The sequence below is a fragment of the Myiozetetes cayanensis genome, unplaced genomic scaffold, assembly GCF_022539395.1.
Source record: "Myiozetetes cayanensis isolate MyiCay16 unplaced genomic scaffold, myiCay2020 scf1, whole genome shotgun sequence".
Taxonomy (NCBI): Eukaryota; Metazoa; Chordata; class Aves; order Passeriformes; family Tyrannidae; genus Myiozetetes; species Myiozetetes cayanensis.
The window spans coordinates 112427563-112448445 of NW_026086604.1; the positions used below are offsets into that span (position 1 = coordinate 112427563).

At 40.4% G+C, this 20883-nt stretch overlaps 1 protein-coding gene across 4 annotated transcripts in view; it reads right to left on the bottom strand.

The window, feature by feature from the left end:
* Positions 1–19386, bottom strand: part of RARB (retinoic acid receptor beta) — a 325381-nt gene extending 305995 nt beyond the window's left edge. Inside the window, exons 1-3 of one of the 4 annotated variants that reach the window (XM_050329913.1) lie at positions 19174–19386; positions 16454–16495; positions 11382–11477 (exon numbers count right to left, since the gene is read on the bottom strand). The gene's annotated coding sequence lies outside the window, so the exon portion shown is untranslated. The remainder of the gene's footprint in view (positions 1–11381; positions 11478–16453; positions 16496–19173) is intronic. The other 3 variants (XM_050329904.1, XM_050329895.1, XM_050329938.1) reach the window with 3 other exon arrangements.
* Positions 19387–20883: the final 1497 nt, after the last annotated feature.

Below are 20883 nucleotides of genomic sequence, written 5' to 3' on the forward strand. Positions count from 1 at the left end.
AAGACTCATGAACGCACAGGTTCATTAAGGGAATGAGAGAATCGATTGTAAAATGGAAAAGGCCGAGTGAGGTCATATTTCAAAGAGATGAATATGGTACACTCCATTATGTTGTAATCAGCCTCTCTCTTTCATCCTAAGAACTGTAATAGTCTATCCTAATTTTCTAGAAAAAAAATTTTCACTGCTTGTGTTGTACCTTCATCCCAAATACAGTGAGGAATTCAAATGTGCTGCAGGCAGTTTCCATTTACCATGGTCTTTGGAGCAGACGGTATTGATGTTACTGACCATTTTTCTCCTTAATAAGAAAAACATTCAAATGCTACTAATATTGCTGCCTTGGCAAACCACATTTTATAGATGGGACTTGCCCTGTACATGACACATAGAACATCAATCAAGGCTGAATTTTATTTCAATTTATTATGGTTGCTGTCTAAATGAAAAAATGCTTATATCGTTAAAATGTCTTACAATATAAATGTGCAAATGATGTAATCACCCATTTTGTGAGAAAATTCTGATTTTGATTAAAAATATCTACAGCTGAAGTTCCAAACATTTAATAAATGCGATAACAAAAAAACACAAGCACATTAAGAAACCACAGTAATTGCTATCTGGTGTAATATCATGGGTTTGTGCTTGATAGCTTTTATCTTTAGAAGATGAGTTTATAAGGTATTCTTTTAAAATGCTAAGAACTGCCTTTTTGCTCAAATCATCCAGAATAAATTACTTCAATCTTGACTTCATTCAAGACCTCACATGGGTGATTTTTTCAAGTTATCATTTATCACAGTTCTTTGCTATAGCCAGCTGTCTCCAGAATCAAGCTGATGGCCTACAAAAGCCGTACAAGCTTTCCCAGTTAAGCAACTCTGGAACACCTCACAGTTACCAAGGCGTAGAAAGCGGCACCTTATAAGAAAGCAGACAATACTCAATTTTGTAACTGGTAAGAGTGCACAAACCTGTCCCGTGTGTAGAGACAGAATTTCACGCCTGGCAGAGTCCCACTGGTACATGCTGCATACTGCGTCCCCAGGAGGCGGCTGTGATGATGGCTCTCCTAACTGCTGCCTCCAGCATGGCACAAAGCAATGCACAGAAGGTAATGGCCATGCTGTGGTGAGCACTATAGATGATCAGGTCAACCCAATGGTATTGAAAATTCATTAAACTTTTATGTTCTCTATATATCACCAGCTTATGGTTATTATATAAATACAATATTCCCTCCTTATAAACAGCCAGCTTTTTCCTGCTGCATTTATTTGGCAAAGCTCAAAAGTCCAGAGCTTAAAGGTACTGCAATGCATTAGTGGATGATAAATGGTTACAGGAGTTCATAAGCATACAGTACACCTGAAACAAAATCCAAACAGTTTGTACTAGAAAATGAGAGTTCATTGTGGATCTGCAGATAACTGGTTCTCACCCTCTCCTTCACCTTTTTAAGAACCCACTGGGAATACTGTATCCAGCTCCAGGGCCCCAAAGAGAAGAAGGATGATCAGAGGGCTAGAGCACTTCTCCTGTAACGACAGGCTGAGAGAGTTGAGGTTGTTCAGCCAGGAGAAGAGTAGGCTCCAGGCACACCTTAGAGCAGCCTTCCAGTACCTAAAGGGGGCTATAACAGAGTTGTAGAGGGATTTTTTACAAGAACATGCAGTGACAGGACAAAGGGTGACAATTTTAAACTGAAAGAGGGAAGGTTTAGATCAGATATTAGGAAGAAATTCTTTACTGTGACAATAATGAGGCACTGGACCAGGTTTCCCAGACAGGTTGTGGATCTCTGGAAGTGCTCAAGGCCAGATGTGATAGGGCTTTGATAAACCTGGTGTAGTGGAAGGTGTCCCTGCCCATGAGAGGGGTTTGGGACTAGATGAGCTTTAAGGTCCCTTCACATCCAAACAGTTGTGTGATTCCATGTTTTCCTTACTTGAACAAAAGTATTTGAAACAGAGTTTGGATCCAACAAGCAAAAGAATGAACTGCAAAAATGGTCTCTCAGCATGACAAGATGTGATGAAAATATGGGCAGTAGGGTAGTATAGCTACACACTGCACAACTTAGTGCTGCAGCTTGTCAGGTACCCACTGCTTAGGCAAAGTCCCAGTATCTTTCATGAGAGTGAAACCTCTTGAAGGCTTTTGCCTTGCACGGTATTTTATCATAGCCAAGAATTGAGGAGCAATTTCAATTTGGTTTTAAAAGAGCAAAAAGATAAATAACTGCAAATGAAGGAAGTGTATGAAAGCTACATGACAGGTAAATGGGACTTTTATAAGGTTATATATTGTAAAGTTTGCCAGAATGTGCTGAAAGAAGAGTCAGTGTCCTGGTTAAATCACATCCTGCTGCAGCTGTCCAACTGTACAGCTAAAATACTCATATTAATTCCATTAAACAATTAGAGAATGAATTCAAAATATTATTACAAGTATGTTGGCTTAAGATGGTCTTTTTTTCAGATTTAATAACAGATACAGTACTCTCAACTTCAAAGGCTGAAGAATTCTTTTGTGGCTATTCACACCCTGGAGGCTACAGAGCAGTTGTCCTATGGAAATCCTACAAAATCTAAACTTTACTATACATTTCTGACAGACATTTTAGAAGAGAAGGGAAGGATATTTTGGTAGTTATGGAGCTGGTCTGACATTTAGAGGATCCTAATTTAATTTCCATGTCTGCCAGACTTCCCTTCATAATTCCAGGCAAAGTAAATCACTTTCCTTTCCTTAGTTTCTCATCCTTAAAGTAGGGGAGACCATTTAAATACCCAATCTATGCAAGTTTTAAAACAGAAGAAAATATCCTTTTCTTCTGTCTTTTTATTTTTTCCTCAGTTAGAAATTCACCTAAAACTACATCTTCCACAGGTCTTGATTGTATTCTGCTTCATTCTTGAAATCAACAAAACACACTATAGGTAACACATATGTTGCAGGTCTTTATGTCATTGGAGAGCCTTCTATTTTAAAAATCCTTCTCTGCAATAAGAGAAGATATAGAAAAATGAACATAGGGGAAGTTAATAAACAAAATTCATTCATGGGTCATTACTTCAAATAACTTTGTTATATAAATAGTCTACTCATCTAATAATGGCCTCAATTAACATTTAATTATCACACAATGCATTTGTAATGTACTGAAGGCATTAAAAGTTCTGCATGAATATCACTATTGTTGCCTTGCTAGAAGTGCCACAATTTACAAGAGAAGTACAGATATTTTCCACTTGATTAAAAAATTTCTGGTCTTTTCCCACCCTCCTCCTCTATTAGGTTTCCTTGTCCTAGAAGGATTGAAAGAAAAGATACTCTATTATATGTGGAAGCTCCCAGCATGCTGGCTGATGATGACCATCAGCCTTACTTTTGAAATCCATAAGCACACTAGTGCAACACTAATATAGAGGAGAAAGAGGTCCCTGTGATTTTGCTGAGAAAGAAAGTGATGAGAATTCACTGTTTAAGTGCATATATGTCAATCCTTTTTACAAGGTGGAACAAAACAAGTTTTCCCAAGACAACACTGCTCTTGTTAGCTTAAAAAAAAAAAAAAAAAAAAAAAAAGACACAAACACTTTGGGACAAGACCAAAGAAACAGTGGAAGTCTTTCGGACATTTTGTGGACATTCCAACAGCAGCATGCACTACAGGAATGGTTGTGATACTTGTAACTTGGTAGATCAAAACACCGTGTGAAAGCCCTACCCTCACTCCTCTATCTTATTGTTTTCCAACCTAATGCATTCTTTTCTGGCACAGAAAATTCAGAAGTTAACTGTGAAAGAGTATCTTTCTGATGTGGTTGCTTTTATCCTGCAAGACAGTAACTGAGTATTGATGACACAATACTCAATTACTCAAACACCAACAAAACACATTCTAACAAGGACTTCCACACTCGTGGTGTCATTGTAGCAACTGACTCCAGTACACACAGGTAATTTTTTGTCCCATGGGTTTGACCTGAATCCTAATGAAATTAACTGCTAGAAGAAAACAAGCCAATATAAGCCTCCAGCTTTCAGGGCATGCTGCAAAACCTGCTGAAAAAGTCAACAGATGCTTCCTCTAGAAGACAGAAAGGAGGAAGGCCAGAAAGCTCCTGGAAATCTAAACTGGACCTCACTGTGCCTTGATAGTGAAGTGATGGAATAAATAAATTTAAAAAAAAAAGGAGTTAACATAAGACAGAGATCTAAATATAAAATCCTGCCAACACCCATTATCCTCAAAACATATTTTAGGTCATGATAGGACTTCTGCCTGTGGGTTCATCTAAGGCACAAAAAGAAAATAATTCAAGAAAAATGAAATATACAAAAAATAAAGCTGCTGCTCAGCTATTATTTTCCTCACAAGGATTGTCTTATTTTAAATTTACTGTTAATACACTATGTTAGCAGTTGTCCTTAATAAGCACTGCATACCTCCAAGAAAACTGCATACACTGACAAAGATGCTTCTAGTTTTGCACAACACATGGCTTTTTTATACGGTATGTTCTCACTTGAAAACTACTCCCTCACAAAATGAAAATTCAGCAGAATCTCTAATAGCTTTCATATTTCAGTCTAATAGGTAGCATGGCATTGTACTGCCACCCACCTTTGCTACAATATTGCACAGCACATTTAACAGACATTTGCTTCCTTCACTCAGTCCTTACGTGCAGCTTCTGCAGGACCTTAGTATTAGCATTTAACAGAGTCTATGAGCATAAAGCACATTTATGAACACCTGCTAGAACATTTTATTTGCCTTAAGAGTTTTATTATAACTGTTAAATTTTCTTGCTATGCTTTATGGGCCAAATCATGGTCCAGTTTTAGCCTCAACTGCCATTGACTTCAACAGGAAGCAGATTTGATTGTATGTGGGTTTCCATATGAAATCAATACAGCTTTAAACAAAATGGGATCACTGGTAAGCACAATACTGGATAGCAAAAGCTGGCACTGAGTAGCTCTAAACATCCACTGAACCCAGTCTTCAAATGCTATTAAAAACAATTAAACAAATAAATCCCACACTCACAAGTCTGTAACCTTCACACTGCAACACAAAACCTGACTGACTCTGAGGCCAGAAGTACAAGGCATGCAAGTACAATACATCCCACCCACAAATGGCTTGGTGGAACGTATTACCATCAACTGCTCCCTCTCAGATCATTCACTAACGCTGCTGTCACGAAAATTTGGTCCTCTGAATTAAAGCCATCAAAGGCCAGAATGTAGCCATGTCAGCACTGGTCTCCCATGTCTGCATCCACAGCCCTCTTCAACAGTACAAGACAGGCTGAAACAAACTGTTCAGAGCCAGAAGTTGTAGCTGGGGAACAACAGACCAAGCTAGATGTTGCAGAGGAAGCCATGCCCTGAGTCTGACTGTTCTGCAGGTATTCTCTACAACTGTTCCTCTTTAACAGAGTTTCACCACTGTTATTGGAGCTGTTAGTAACACCCCTGTGAGACTGAATGAGACTGCATAAAAGCAAACAACACAGATCATAAGTTAGGAAAAGAGAATAACAGAGGACTCCAGGAAGTCTACATGGAATTCCTTTAAGAAAATTATTTGATCTCATTTGAAAATACATAGAATTTACTTTGACCGTCGCTATCAATAGTCCAAAAATAGTAAGACAGGTATAAAACAATAGACAATATGGCAATGCCACATCTGTTTCAGAAAAGCTTGACAGTAGATGCTCGATTCAATGCATACTATTAAGCACCCCAAAATTCAAGCAATTATCAAAATGAAATTATAGACATGATGATGAATGGCGACAAATGAAATGCTAACAGATCTAGCACCATACAAAAAAAAAAAATTGATTTTCTCTGATTACTACTTAGGTGATAAGAGTGTATGAGGTCCTAGTTGCCTGCTTGCTCTAGATTTTATTAATGCTCCAATATCAGACACCCAATTTGGAAATCAATGCTTACTTCATCATTTTTCTCTGAAGGATCCTATTATTCACAATTGATTTAACAGAAATGAAAGGCTTACCATTAACAAGACCCAGCTGCTGACACTTCTCAGATGAATTATTGAACTTCTGAAAGTGAATTAACTTAACCATCACCAAGACTTATTGTCTGATGTTTCTTATAACAAAGTCACTGTATGTATAATTATAGAACCAAGTAGTAGAAAGTAGCTTCTTTGCCACCTCCTTCAACACCCACTACATACACCAAGTAAAAATTAAGCTTTGTAAAAATACAAGTTATGCACCAAATCCAGTCAGTCTCCAGTTACATCTTCATCTCTGCCTTTTTACACCCTGAATCTTCATCTTCTTTCTAAAACCCATAGATACTGGTCATTTCAGGCTTCAGAAAAAGGAAATTCAATTTATGGCAAGTTACATCTTCTGTCAATGAGATTACTACAGTCAAGGATCCCTAGGGCTGACCATGCCCTACCAGAAAGCCTACAGAAGACTATTACTAATTCCCATTAGGCACAAAATGAAGATCCATCTTATGAATTGAGATAAAAGTAGGAAATATTAGACAATTTCAAGTAGAAGCAGTGCCACGATTCCATCTCAAAAGCAGGGTAAATGTACAAAACAGAAAGCTTATGTTTCAAACTTGCCACCTGAGTAAAGGGGCTATCTGCTCAGAACATATATCCATCATGCCCATTTTCCAGTTTAAGAAGGAATTCACCCAAGGTGAATTTAGTTCCTCAAATAAGAGCTTTTGCTCTGCAGATTACAAACTGATCAGAGGTTCAGTACCAGGAAACAAGTTTGGAAGGGCAGTCCATCAGACTGGCCTCTGTTTTGTAATCCTACAAATTACCAACTTCACCCTCAAACACTATGCATTCCCTAGCAGGTACACTGCTAATAATGCTCTTCACGAATAATCATTGAGAAGTGGTGATAAAAACCTTGAAAGTCAGTATAACACTGCTCAGCTGCACTGATTACAAACAACTTACTGTCAAGTGCACAGAGAGTTGTGCTAAGCAATATATCCTTCAGTCAGGCACAGAAGGACCAAGCTGCCTGGTGATGCATTGAGAATAACTGTTCAGTGGTCAAAACAAGTGAACATTTCAGGTTTTACTGGATTTTTTGCTAACCTGTACTATCTGGCTGAATATGCTTTCAAAACGGTAGAATGGCTACTGCTTTCTCATATTCGCAGAGCTCAGCTCAATTATACTTACCTCTGGCAACTGCTCTGAACACTTAAGCTTGAGACCAAGTTCGGCCTCCAGATACAATATACTCAGGAACTCTTCTGGATTAATAACATAAATTTTTACCTCCTTTTTATTGTGGAATGGTGAGATAACATACCTGTTCTATCTTTTTCACACAAGCTGAAATTCAACAACTGTCCAAAATCACTAGAGCCTCTTCTCAAAGCCCTCAATGGATTTGAGTGCTTTCACACTGCTGGAGGCAAAACACCTGGGCCTTTTTTTACCAGAGTTAGTATCTGAGGAAGATATTCCTAGAGCAAACCAATCACCTCTTGAATACTGTATTTCTCCTTCCCAACCCCTCCATCCGTTTTAACCCCTATTTTACTGGAACTAACTTTAAAATTCTGCTTTGGTCATTGGAGAAACAGTTTAAAAATTAAAGAAAATGGGAAGGAAAGAAGACTGACAGACAGAGTTTCCAAGCTTCTAAGTCTTACTATTGAAAAAACAGGCCAAAATAATATAATTATGATTATTTTGAAAATATTTAGGTACCCAAATTTTTCAATCTGCCTCTGTTCTACAGAATAGCACTTTTAAAATGGAAGCTGGCTGGTCATAACTTAAGTCTGCTTAAATTTGGTATCTGCATAAGACATATCTCAGCAAGTAGGTTATAACTACTTTTTTAAAAAAGACATGGACATTGGCAGATTTCCTGCCTTTTTTACACTCATTTCTTCCAGTATTTCCCACATTGCGAAATAACTCTTAATGCTATAAAGACAGCGCAGATTGCAAAATTGGTCCTAGTGGTTCCAATGGGAGTAACGTGGTCAGAATTTGGCATTCAATGAAGTTTCCATTTCTACATAGGTTTCATTTATTTTTCAGTTTAAAAATAAGACCGTATTTTGGCATGTAACTAGAGCTGCTCCTACAACTCAAAAGAAATAACACTGCTGGCAAGCCTCAAAGCTGTTCCGAGACAAACTGTGTTGGCAGAACTTTTTCTAAAAGTTCTTCTTGACTAGAGGCAGAATTCAACACCAGCATAAATGGGAGAAACTTCACTGAAAACAGTTATGTTACACAAAGTTTATATAATGCAAATATATTTAGCTGACATGGAATTTAAATTCTGATGAACGGATTCTGTTTATCTTCGACATGTACATAATAACTTAGCACCAAACTCTATAATCATTCTTCTGTGAATACTGTTCTTCCTCCTACACAAATGGTACTGTGCTATTTACAAAGTACACGGCCATGCCACACGTTTTTTTAACATAAGTTATCCAATTAGGATGTGATCAAATTGAAGTTGCAAGATCTATATTTCTGCATCAATTACAGGCACAGAAGAAAATAACAAATCTGACATTTCACAACTTTTGAGGGTTTGATTTTGCAACCTACTTTCTAAAATACCTTTTTTGCATGACATACCCAAGGCTTTTTTAGAGCATGAATACGTTAACCAACATGCAGCAGTGCTTTGTCAACACAGATCACAGCAAGATTTGATTCTCAACTCCACCACAACACAGACAATGATGAAGCCATTCAGGTACCTTAATAAAGGTGCTCATGCCCTTGGATATCCAAGATATAGCTGGATTATGCATGTGACAAAGTACTTACAAGGAAACCTGCACTATTTTAGATCAGCTGTTAAAAGCAATTGAATTGAGTTCCTCTCGACAGAGAGAGAGAGAGACAAAGCTACGTGACAGTGATATCAGGCTGCTGAGATAAGCTTAGGGGTTTGAGGAAAGAGTCACAGTAACGCCCTCTTTTTTACCTCCTTCCTGGGAAATGCAGATTGTTCTTACTGTGAAAGTAGAGTGGGCAACAGGAGCATTAAATCAGCTACTGCAGGCAGGTTTCAGCAGATAAGTGGAAGCACAGTAACTGAAAACCTAGCACTTTGCACAAGATACTGTTCCTTCCCTTCTTCAGTGGTTGTGAGATCCTAGATTTGGGAAGCTCAGAATTTTGTCAAGGTGACCCCTTTTTCCTAATGAACCCAGTTTGGAAAAGATAACCTGATTTTTAGATTTCCATTTCTTTAACATATCCATGTCTTAAGATTAAGAACTTAGATCTTAATTTCATTGATTTAGAAAAGAAAAAGGCATTTTCATTGTTTGAGAATTATCATCTTCTCTAATACTGAGATCTGCTACAAACAAAGGAGGTGAGAGACCAACTCAAAGAAATTCTAAATCCAAGTTCTAAGCACAACTTGCTTACCCTACATTTGACTTGACCTTAAATGCAGTTGTTTGAGTATTGTATTGAAAATCTTCAGTGTTTTGTTTGCCTTTTTTGTCAAACTGTGTTTCTTTTAACCTGTTACTAAAGAAACAAATTACAAAGATATGTAGACTGGATTTATTTACCTTAAGATCCTTAAGAACTTGTATCTAATGTAGCACAACTCCTGAAGTGCTTCAAATAATTCAACTAAGCACATGCACTAGACGACCTTTAAATGTCCCTTGCTACTCAAACTATTCTATTATTCGCAACACTTGACTGTAAAAGTCACTCTGCCTAAATATAAAGTATCTTTTCAATAAAATGTAACACTTAATGTTTATTGACTTAAAACCATTCAACAAAAAGAAAGCAGTGGTGATACTTACATTCAGACCACAAATTAATACAATTAATTTGACCATCAGTGTAATTAATACATTGACCAGATAAGTAGAGTTAGAGCTTCAAATCAACAAGCTCTCTCACTGAGAATAAGCTATACAAAATTTGAAGTGCAGTTTGCCTATAAATTGGTGTCACAAAAATTATCAGATCTTCAGAGATGTATGGTCAATTTGCCACCAAGTATAGGAAGACATTATTTATCTTTTTATTTCCACTGTAGAAATAATGCACTACAGGTATTTCAGAAAGATTTGATTTTTGAAAACAAGCACTCTCTTTCTTCCATACGTTACCAAGTCTAACAGAGACACATTTTTATTTAGGCTAAATCACGTCTTACATGACACAGTTAGGAGGAGGAAAGGAGGACATACAACTGGCACTTGAGACATTTTGCCAGTGCAAAGCTGCCAAAAGCCCACAGCAGGGAGCATGTTTTGGCTATCATGAGCAGAATAAGCATGCACTCCTTAACCACTGCCAGCTGGCATTTATTTCCAAATACAGAATGCTCACTAGGCAGTTTGGAGACTGGACATACTCCTAACTTTAACTATGCTCCCATAAAAACGCGTTGCTGAGATACCTCATTAACCATGCCTGTCTCCTAGCTGACTGCCAAATGCGAAAGACTGAATGACACAGAAAAATCATACATTTCTCCCTATGCAAAAAAAAAAGTACTTAAAGTATATCCAAATATACTCTAGCGCTTACGGTAAGAGAGATTTTAAGAGTGTTGGAAGATGTTCTGCCAGCATCTCAAAACGAAGAAGATACTGTCACTCTCTATTATACATAGAGACAGAAAAAGTGAAATCCAGAGACATAGAGTACCAAGAAGACACAGCAATGAACAGAAAGAGTGGTTAGCATTGTGATTATAAACTATCGTGTTTAATACAACCTCTAGCAATCCTCACAACAGACGCTCCCTGCTTTATGTGCCGGGGCAGATTTGTGGGTAGAAGATTAATGTCCCCCTCCATCTGCTAATGACTATATAGGTCCCCTGGGCTTTGCACCAAGGGTACTTTGCCCTTAGGATGAAGCAAAAAATGATAATTTGTGTTCGTTGCTACATGAGCTTCCTATTTCCAGCAACACTCACAATTGCTAAATGTGTATTATTTCAACTTTATCTAATGAAAACATATTTTATCACAGTAGTTCAAGTGTGATTCCAAGCGGATTTTCAAAGAGATCAGTTAAAAGGAGAACAAACCAACAGGGGGACACTTTTCACTTTCAAAGTGCTTTCCTGACACACACAGCCTGCATCGGTATTTGTCCTGTAAGTGCTCTATTCATTAACTTTTCACTGTAGTTTCAAAGTGACTTCACTGTTTTGGATTTTCGTTTCTCTATTGCTGATAGCCTGCTGTCATGGACCAAGCAACTTGGAGAGAAGAAATGTGCCAGAGACTGTCACTTAAAGGAGAGGGCATTAATTAAAGTCTTCATTTCCTTCAGAGGATTCAGTAAGTGGATTTTAACTTACTTCTGTTAACTGTACCTTTGCTCCTGAGAACTGGAGGCAAGTCAGAGGGAGCTTGATACCAGCACAGTCTTCATGGACCTAAGCCAGTTTGATATCCTGGAAGAATACAGGGAAAGAACAGTTACAAAGTCAAGTTCTGAAGGAATAAGTCAAACATACTCATCACCAGAACAATGATTCTCAGGGCAAAATCAGAGGATCTTAATGCTATCTCAAATATCCATAAATGAGAAATCAAAACCAGAACATCGCTTCACTTAAGTCTCTGAATGTGGTTTCTCAGGTTCATGACGTGTTTCCTTTCTTCCTTTTCCCACCCCTATCAATTGCAACACTGACCTCCTCCTCAGTTCCATCTGAAGGAAGAAATAGTTGTCCATGCCAGAATTCCCTATGAGCATCCAAGGGAATTCCAGGGATGGTGTCTACATTATCACGAAGTGTATGCAATTAACTTCCCCCAGTTTACCCAACTTAACTTTGGAAGAGGCTGCAACACCTTTGCAGCTGAGCCATCAACACAAAAAAATTCTACCCCCTTTTTAAAAAAAGGAAACATGATTTCAGTAACATGGTTTCTACTAATCATTTTGATGCAACTGGGCACTGTTTCTGTCAACCCATTCCTGCCTAACAAGAAAAGCGGGACAAGATAGAAAGTAGTCAAGAGGGGAAAAGGAAAAAAAAAAAGAAAAGAATTGCTCTTTACTGTCTTTCCTCATCTTCAGTAGAAAACCGCCTGGTCTCAGACTACCAGAGTGCAGAAACCTCAGCCAAAAAGGACAATTTTTTCTCTCTCCCACCAGCAGCACTACACAACAAGTGTTAAACTAAAAAAGTGCTCTGTCTGTCCAGCCCTTAGTACTCCTGATATTACTTCTAAAACACTTCTCTATTGGCTTCCCAAATAAGGAAGTGCTCTAAATCAAAGATAAACACTTAACACTGTTAAAATTCATTGTACAATGCAACCAAAAACCCAGTCTGATTATGTATATATTTTGTTTCCATATGGCACCTATTGGAATCAACAGAGCTGTTCCCAGATTTCTCATCTGAATCTAATGATATTTGGCCTTTTTCTTATGCTTCCTCAACAACTCAGTTCAGTTTTCATTTGAAAATTAACGGAATCTTCTTTTCCTTTAATCTGTATACAATGTGGGAAAACACATCCTTAGTACGATTTAAATACACAGAGCAGTTAAAAGGGATTCCAAGTTGCTAATATCTCCTGATTACTAAATCACTCTCAGGTCCTTTTGGAAGTCTGATTTAGAGCCAAAAAGCTTGAACCTCAATGCTAAAATTTTAAAAAAATAAAAGAAAAAAATATACAGTTAAGAATACTAAAGACAAAAGCAGGACTCAAGGAATGTAAGGAGCACAGCAAAAAACTGTAGCTTCTTTCCCCTTCAGCGAGTACAAGATAGCATATCTACTGCCTGATACTCTTTTGAGCAACAGCTTGCTTTTTTTAATGTGCCTCCTCAGTGCCCATCCTGAGGCCTGAACATGTAGGCAGCCCCTGGAGAGAAAAGCCAGTGAAGACTGTGCATCCTACAGAGCACTGACAGCAATCATTCAGTCTTTTATACAAGCCCCTTGTACCTCTGCAGGAAGGTCACACTCAATCTGGTCCCCAGAGAAAATACAGCACCCTAAATTGATAACATCTACTTACACTGCTGTTGATTAGATAGATATTGTCTCTGACAGTCTTTCTGAAAAGCTGAACAAGAGTCTTAACTTTTAGGTCTGAAATAGCCTAGCATATCTAACTCAAGTACTGGTAAAAGGCATTTAATATCATTTGTGAAAAAAATCCAGAACCTATCTGTTTGGGGGAGGAGCAGGGGCATTACTCTTGATACATTCCCTCCTCCTCCCACAAGTAAGCACATCTGCACACATATATAAGTATATGTCTCACATGTGGATACAGAATAACAAATACAACTTGTTCTCCACTACTGAATTTTCCAGTTTGAACATTGAGGCATCAACATATAAAGTTCACGCTATTTCAGTGAGATACTGTTTGAATGAATAATGCTGGAAGGATAACAATTCATGTAACACACATTATTTGGTCATTGCCAACTCAAGGGAAAAATGAAGTTTTAAGGCCAAATTCGTCAGGATTTCTGGTGGCATCACTAAGACCTCACACAGATGCTCAAGACAAGTGGGACTGGTATTTTGTTGAACTTAGCACAAAGTTAGTTCTGAGAAATATAAAAGGACTCTTTGATAAAAACATCTTAAATTCAAGCTGTATGTTACAAAAAACAGATGGCCAAACATGATGACATGGTAAGTGAGTCCATCAACGAAGAGTACTCTCATCACATCAGGTACAAAGGATGTGTCAACAATCAATCTAGGCTTCAGTAGCCACTCTGTGAAAAAACAAACAAACAAACAAACCCCCACAAACCACTATTATTTTTTTACCATAAGAGTCCTTTCAAATGTAGTATGTTACATACTTTCCCAGACTTGCAAAGAACTCACCTACAGTAATCGCAGCCAAGTCCAGCAAAGACTGCCACATAACGTGCATCACATTGATATGTCAGAGCTATTCTCAGCACACAGCAGCAAGACTGTACCTAGTCAAGGCATCAGCACAGTGCTGAAGCACTTTGCTCAACAGCTTAAACTTATTCCTTTGCACGTGCTCTTTAGAAAATCATATTAATTCTAAATTATCTTGGCCATGAGTACTACACAAAGGGTTCTTCCTCTGATCCCACAAACAAACAGCTCTTTGTTTCTAAGAATATAGTTTGAAAGACTATTTAGCATAACTTTTACAGTACTTTATTTCTCTGTGAGAAATCTTCTCCCACAATCAGAATAATTTAGGCTGAAAAGGACCTCTGGAGGCCACGTCCTCCAATTCCTAGTCAAAGCAGTGCTGATTTCAAAGTTAGAACAAGTTCTTCAGAGTCTTATCAAGTTTCTAAATCTCCAAGGACAAATCTTGCAACCTCCAAATACCTCAGGTCGCAGTTTAAGCCTTTTGATTGTTGGTGTTTTTTTTCCTTATGCCCAGTCAGAATTTCTCCATGTCTATATGTGACAACTGCACTTCACCCTTTCTCAGTACACCTCAGGCAAGAGCACTGCCCTCTGCTCCAAAACAGCCCATTAGGAAATGCAAGGCAGCAATTCACCTTCAACTTTTAATCTACAGGCTGGGTAAACTCAAATCCCTCAGTATATACTCCAGGCACCTGCTGAAACAAGTTAAAACTCTTTATTTATGAAAACGTAACAAAGCCTTTCACATATTTCACCTTGAGCAAACAGCATTGCTTTGCAGGTCCTCTGACGTAGAGAAGACTATTGAATACTTTACTTTCTGATCCCAAAACAAGTTCTCCTGAGGACGACCTCAGAGAAGCAGCATAAAGTGTTCAAGAGGATAATGCACTGTTTCATAAGTGGCATCTCAAACCACCTAAACACTCTGGAACAGTACTTTTTGCAGTGTATAAATAAAAAAAAATCAATATTTAAAGAAAATTTAATGTGGTTTAGAATGTAGCTAAACAGCTTCTTGCAGTTGACCCCAGAAAAATAAAAGATGTCATGTGTAGCTTCCTTTGACTTTCCTTTGAACTCTAGATTGAAAGCTTTAAAGAGCAGGATTATTTTTATTAGTTATGTGTAAGATTTTTGTTAAATAAAATTTCCAAATAGTATCTAATGCTAACATATTTGCATGTACCAATTCAATGGATTAGAAAAAACAGTTTCTAAATATTATTTTGAGATAAGGTGCACGCATTACTTTGATGAAATGAGTGGTACATGCCACTCTCTCAATAGCATTAATTCCAAAGCATTTTCAGAGAATCTAGACATAGGTCAAAACAGATACAAGATGAAGGACATGTGAGAAAAGGAAGATCTGTTACCTGTACTGAGCTACTGAGAGTACTCTTCCTTGCCTGGCAGAACAAAGCATGCCCTCACAGGGAGCGAATCAGGTTTCATTTAGAGACCCAAGGAAGACAGCTTTCTACAGAGCTCCGTAGTATGTTCCCCATATGCAAGAATGGCTTTAATAAAGATTCTATTTATCATTTATTTAAAGCTTGTCTTCTATTTAAAGCTTGTCTTCTATTACTTTGCTACACATTGCTGCCGCAGGGAGCAGCTTTTTCATATCTGCCTAGGTAAGAGCTAGAACCTCCAGAATCATGACTGCCAAATACTCCAATAACAATCAGCAGCCCAGACCTTAACATTATGCTGTGCAAATTCAAAACCTGTCCCCTTAGCAGATGCAGAAGTTCCACCCAAGAATGAAATATGTATTAACATTGAGAAATAGGCACGGAAATATTTATACACATAAAGACACGTGTACGTTCATTTGTGTATACTGTAAGCAGACTTGTGCATATTACACACATATCTAAAGTAAATATGCCTTCAGCAATTTAAGTACAGTAGCAAACACCAATGTCTGCAAATATTCTGTATCCACGAGAGGAAAGCCATGGCAAACGCACCAGAGTTGTGCATGTTAGTGGCACTTCTTCAGTGAGCCTTCTGCAACTCTGGAAACACGTGTGCACCCAGCCCACGCCATCCAACAACTCCCCACTCCAGCCTACTAACCAGGAGACATTGCAGTGCTGTACGAGAAGCAGAAGAGAAACTAGTGCCCTTTCAGGGAGAGGCTCTTTCCTGTACCCAGCACGAACACACACACTGGAACAGGATTCAGCTCAGGTCTGAAGTTTTACACATAACCTTGCCATCACTTGTCTCACAGAAAGAACAAAACCCACTCTACATGCCAAGCTTTTAAACATCTCCAAGACCGGCACTTTTACGTCTCCAGTTTTGTTTCCTGACCGCCCCCCCATCCTATCCTCTCCATTTAGCTTACATAAAGACCACCTTCAGAGTGCCATGCTAATTAGCAACAGCTTGCACTCTATATTAAAACCAAAAATAATAATATAAAAAAAAGTAGTGAAAAGAAAAACTCATGAGCTCATATGCATTTCATCATGTTAGTAATATTGGCATATTTTAATTATACTTACATAATTTTAATTCTGATCTGAGCAGCAGACTTCCTATAATTGCTGAAAAATAAAGTTATAAATTAGACGTGTGATATGATAGGGTCTATTGCCTTATAGACTTGCTATAAAGTTCTACAAAAATATATATGTCTGTAACCAAGACTAACAATAATAAGCTCATTGTGTGAGGATAAAAAAAGGAGGTGAACAGTAAAGAAAAGCTTGGTTAGTGTAGAAAATAAATCCAAAATCTACGAAGTATTACTTCAACAAACTAAATAAGTATTTAATAAAATGAAGTTCTTTTTTTTTCTTTCAATAATATCAGTAGCTCCTAAAAAAGAAAAAACACATTCCTTATAGGTAAATGTCTATTCTGTAAATTCTCTACACTTTCTTGTATTTTGTTTGGCTTTTTCACAATGGGCCTAATTATATTTTTTTATGTCTGTACTTCCTACATGTTCAGCATTTACCAATTTATCTACCTTGAATACAAGCTGAACTATAGACTACAGAGAGTGAAAAGTTTAGTGACTCTTCAAGTCTTAAAGATTTCCCAGTATAGCAAATGGAATGCTGCACACTGCTTTGAGGGAGGGAAATACAATTTAACTGACATTTCAACAGTGTCTTGAAACTAAAAGACTGTTTCCTAAAATATTGAATATTTAATTAGAACACAACCTACAAATAAGAAAAAATTGGAAATAATTTCTCCCCAATATCTTGCCTACACTTTATATTTTTGCAATATTTTACACTTGCAGTAGTCATTGTAATGGACTCCATTATTATAATTAAGATCAGTTAAGCTGTATTAAGGAATTTCAATAATTATTGTCTCCCCCTAATAGATAAACAAGGAGAGAGTCAATGACATTGAAAAACAACAGATTTAATGCAGATAACTGACAGAGTTCAGTGCTACAAGATATTACTGAAACAACAGGTTAGAAAAAGAGGCAAGAAGATATTAAAATCTTGTGCATAAAGTGAATCCTAGCTAAGAAGGGTTAGAAGAAACTTCCACCCTAACAAAAAGCACACTGTAATTGCTCACAACAGTTGGATGACACTGGTTGGACTTTATATTGTATCCTACTGAGGAGTGGCAGTTTTTTAAATCATTGCTTGTATCACCTACTAGGAGAATACCACCCTGGTTTAAACTCCTTGGAACACTGATCTTACAGGTGTATTATCCACAGAAGTCAATGGGGACTTTGTGCTACATACCCACCATATCCATATTGACAGAAGTGTGAAAATGATCCCTTTCAGACACACCTGACTCAAACTCCTAATGTACACAGCTGTGGGTACTTCATGGTTAGGAATTTGCTAGAATAATTCATCCTATGTGAAATATGTGAGAACTCTGAGCCTTCTACACCTTGCCCACACTAGAGACCCATTACTCCTAAAACGAGCTTTATCAGTTTTACTACAGACATGGACAAAATTACCTCAGCAGAGAACCAAAAAGCAGTCCCTGGTGGTGCCACTCTTTCTACCTGGAGAGAACCTAGATTTCACACGTAACAGAGACACTTTACCATACTTAGGTATTTTAGGGTGAATTAGCCTGGAAATTCAAGAACATTGCAAGACCCCTCCACTCTGCAAGAAGGTGCAGAAGAGATGTGAGGTACCCCAAAGTGCGACCATCTGCTGTGGAGCCACTTTGCATTCTTCACCAGCATGCTTAGCCACAAAATAATGACAACCCAGGTTGAGGCACTCTCATTTACTAACACTGTGACACTACGAATACAAGGACAAATCCTGTAACCCTTCATCTAGCAAAGCGTATTTTTCTGGAAGCTGACCCACATAAAAAAATGAGGATCAACCTTCTCTGATCATTAAAACAGACACAGACAGATGCTGACACATCAAGCTCTTACCCAGAGCTTGGTTCATAAAGGAATGATTTAATTAATATTTTAAATCAAAACCAACTTTCTTGATTGAAAAACAAAGCACGCACCAACTCCCGACGCTCTTATTTTAAGAGCAATGTTTTTTATTCAGTTTTGCTTCCAGCTCTTCCCAAATGACATAACCAGAACTGCAAATAAGTGATGTCCACATAGCAACTTCTACCACAATGACACAACCAGTCTAAATTTACATTGACACCACTCTACCTTAAATCAGCTTCTCCCACATGCACAGGCTTTTGCACTAGGTATCCAATTCCTTCAGTCAGCCATAACATCATATATAATTAACCTATGCTTGCTAAACTTCCTCATGAGAACTCTTCCAAGAGAAAGAGGCGAAAACCATTGTCAGTGAATTTCCTCTCCTTGGGCTGTTGCTGTACTGTCCTGGTGGTCACTTTTGGATCCAGCACAGTCCTCAGACAGTAATATTTTGTGTTGCTCCATTAACTACTTTGTTTTCAGAATCCACACAAAAGATCTCTTCAAAGCCTGTCTCTCTTCAAAACATAGTTAAGGCGTTTGTTGCCAATAATTCAGCTCTTTCTATATTGTTACACATGGCTTGTTGAATTGCTGTTAGTCTCGGCAGACGGCAAAATATCAACACTATCCAAACCAACAAAATTCTGCCACAGATTCAGCTGACCAAACTGTCACTCTGCATACAGCAATAACATGCCACTAGAAAACAACAGAAATGCACGAACAGCCGCTCCTATTACCTCCTTGTATCAGCGCCTGCGACACGCACACACACTGCCGAATCTTCACACTGTATTTACTAACCATGGATCTCTCCCTGGCAGGCAGCAGAAGGGATCCCGAAGATCTCCATACCGCCAGCCTCATTCACCCAGAAGTAATCCCTGCTCCAGCCGCACAGCTCCCTTGCCACCACGTCCCAACAATATCCTTCGGCGAGGAGACGAGCCGCAAAACTGAACTTCACTTCCAAAAGGCGCAGGAGAGCCGCCCTGCACGCCTTCCCGGCCCTTCCCCGAGTTCCTGGGGCACAGAACTACCGGGAGCTGAAGAGAGCAGTCGGCTGAAGGACGGGCACCGCGGCTCTCCCTGCGCAGGAATCTCACTCACAGGGCGCACATCGCTGAGGTTTTGCTCTCGCACACCGAGCCACTCTGCGCAGCAAGAGCTGCCGAGCCCCACGGGCTTGTTTTAGCCACATCTGTAAACATCAAGTTGTTTTGTTTGTTTGTTTTTTATTTTATTTTCCGTTGGCCGCTCGTTCCGGCCAACGCCGCCCGGCAGGAACGCAGCCCCGGCGGCAAAGGGGGTGCCGGGCTGGCAGGGTCCCGAGCACAGTTCAGCGCCCCGTGTTACCAAACCAGTCCCCGGCGCGCCTGGGGCGCGCTTTTGTCTGCGGAGAGGAAGGTACAGAGCGCCCGAGCGCTACCGCCACATCACCGCGCTCACTCGCGGGCTGCAGCCCAAAATCGCGACCGCGCCGCCGAGCGCAGCCCGCCCCGCGTCCCGCCGAGCCGCGGGGGGGACGCGACCCGAGCGCCCCGCGCTGACCCGCTCGGAGCTGGCCCGGGGGCAGCGCGGTCCCCGCGCGGGGGGCACGGACACGCGTGGGAGGCGCGTGTGTGTGTGTGTGTGTGTGTGTGTGTGTGTGTGTGTCCCAGCACCATCATCCGAGAGGGCACAGCCGGCAACGCGCCCCGCTCCCCTTCCCGCCTCCCCCGCGCCAGACGCGGCGCGACAGGTAAGGAAGCGACCCCGCCGGACCGCCGCCGCCGTCCCCGCTTTACCTCGGCAGGCTCCCGCTCCCGCCGCCGCCCCGCCAGTGCCGCCGACAGCGGCAGCCCGGACCCCCGCCCCGCCCCGCCCCGCCCCGCCCCTTGGCGGGGCGCCGAGGCTCGCGCGCCCCTTGCCGCGCGCGGGGCGTGAGGGAGCGCGGGGTCCTTCCCGCCCGCGCGGGGCTGGGGACTGGGGAGCGGGGATGGGAATTGGGGAGCGGGGATGGGAATTGGGGAGCGGGGATCTCCCCGCCGCGCTCCCTCTTGGGAAAGCCCGCGAGGGCTCTGCAGCGGGGGCAGGTGAGGGGCCGGGACAGCGCACGGCGGTCCCACGGGCTCGCCCCCGATCCCGGTCCGTTGTCAGATCGAGCAGGATCCAGGCCAGAGGAGCCGTCCCTCCGGCCCCCATTCCGTCCAGCGCAAGGGGCAGGGGCACGGGACGGACCCTCACCCTGCAAGTGCTCTGTGTTTTAGCCTCTCTGCCCGCTGCCTCTGAACAAAGTTTTTTTTCCGGCAAACTCTCAGCCCGACCTGGCACCCGCTTGTCGCACCTTCGGTGCCTGTGTGCCTCCTCTTGTCCTGACGGCTGGAGTGATCCTCCATGCCCTCCGCAGGCGTGTGGACCAGTACGGGCAGCCTCGGGAGCGTGCAGTGAGAAACGTTAAGAATTCCTGCTAGGAAAGAAATCCCAAAAAAGGGAGGAAAGGTGTGATGATGCTCAGGTTCAGGCGGGCAGTTG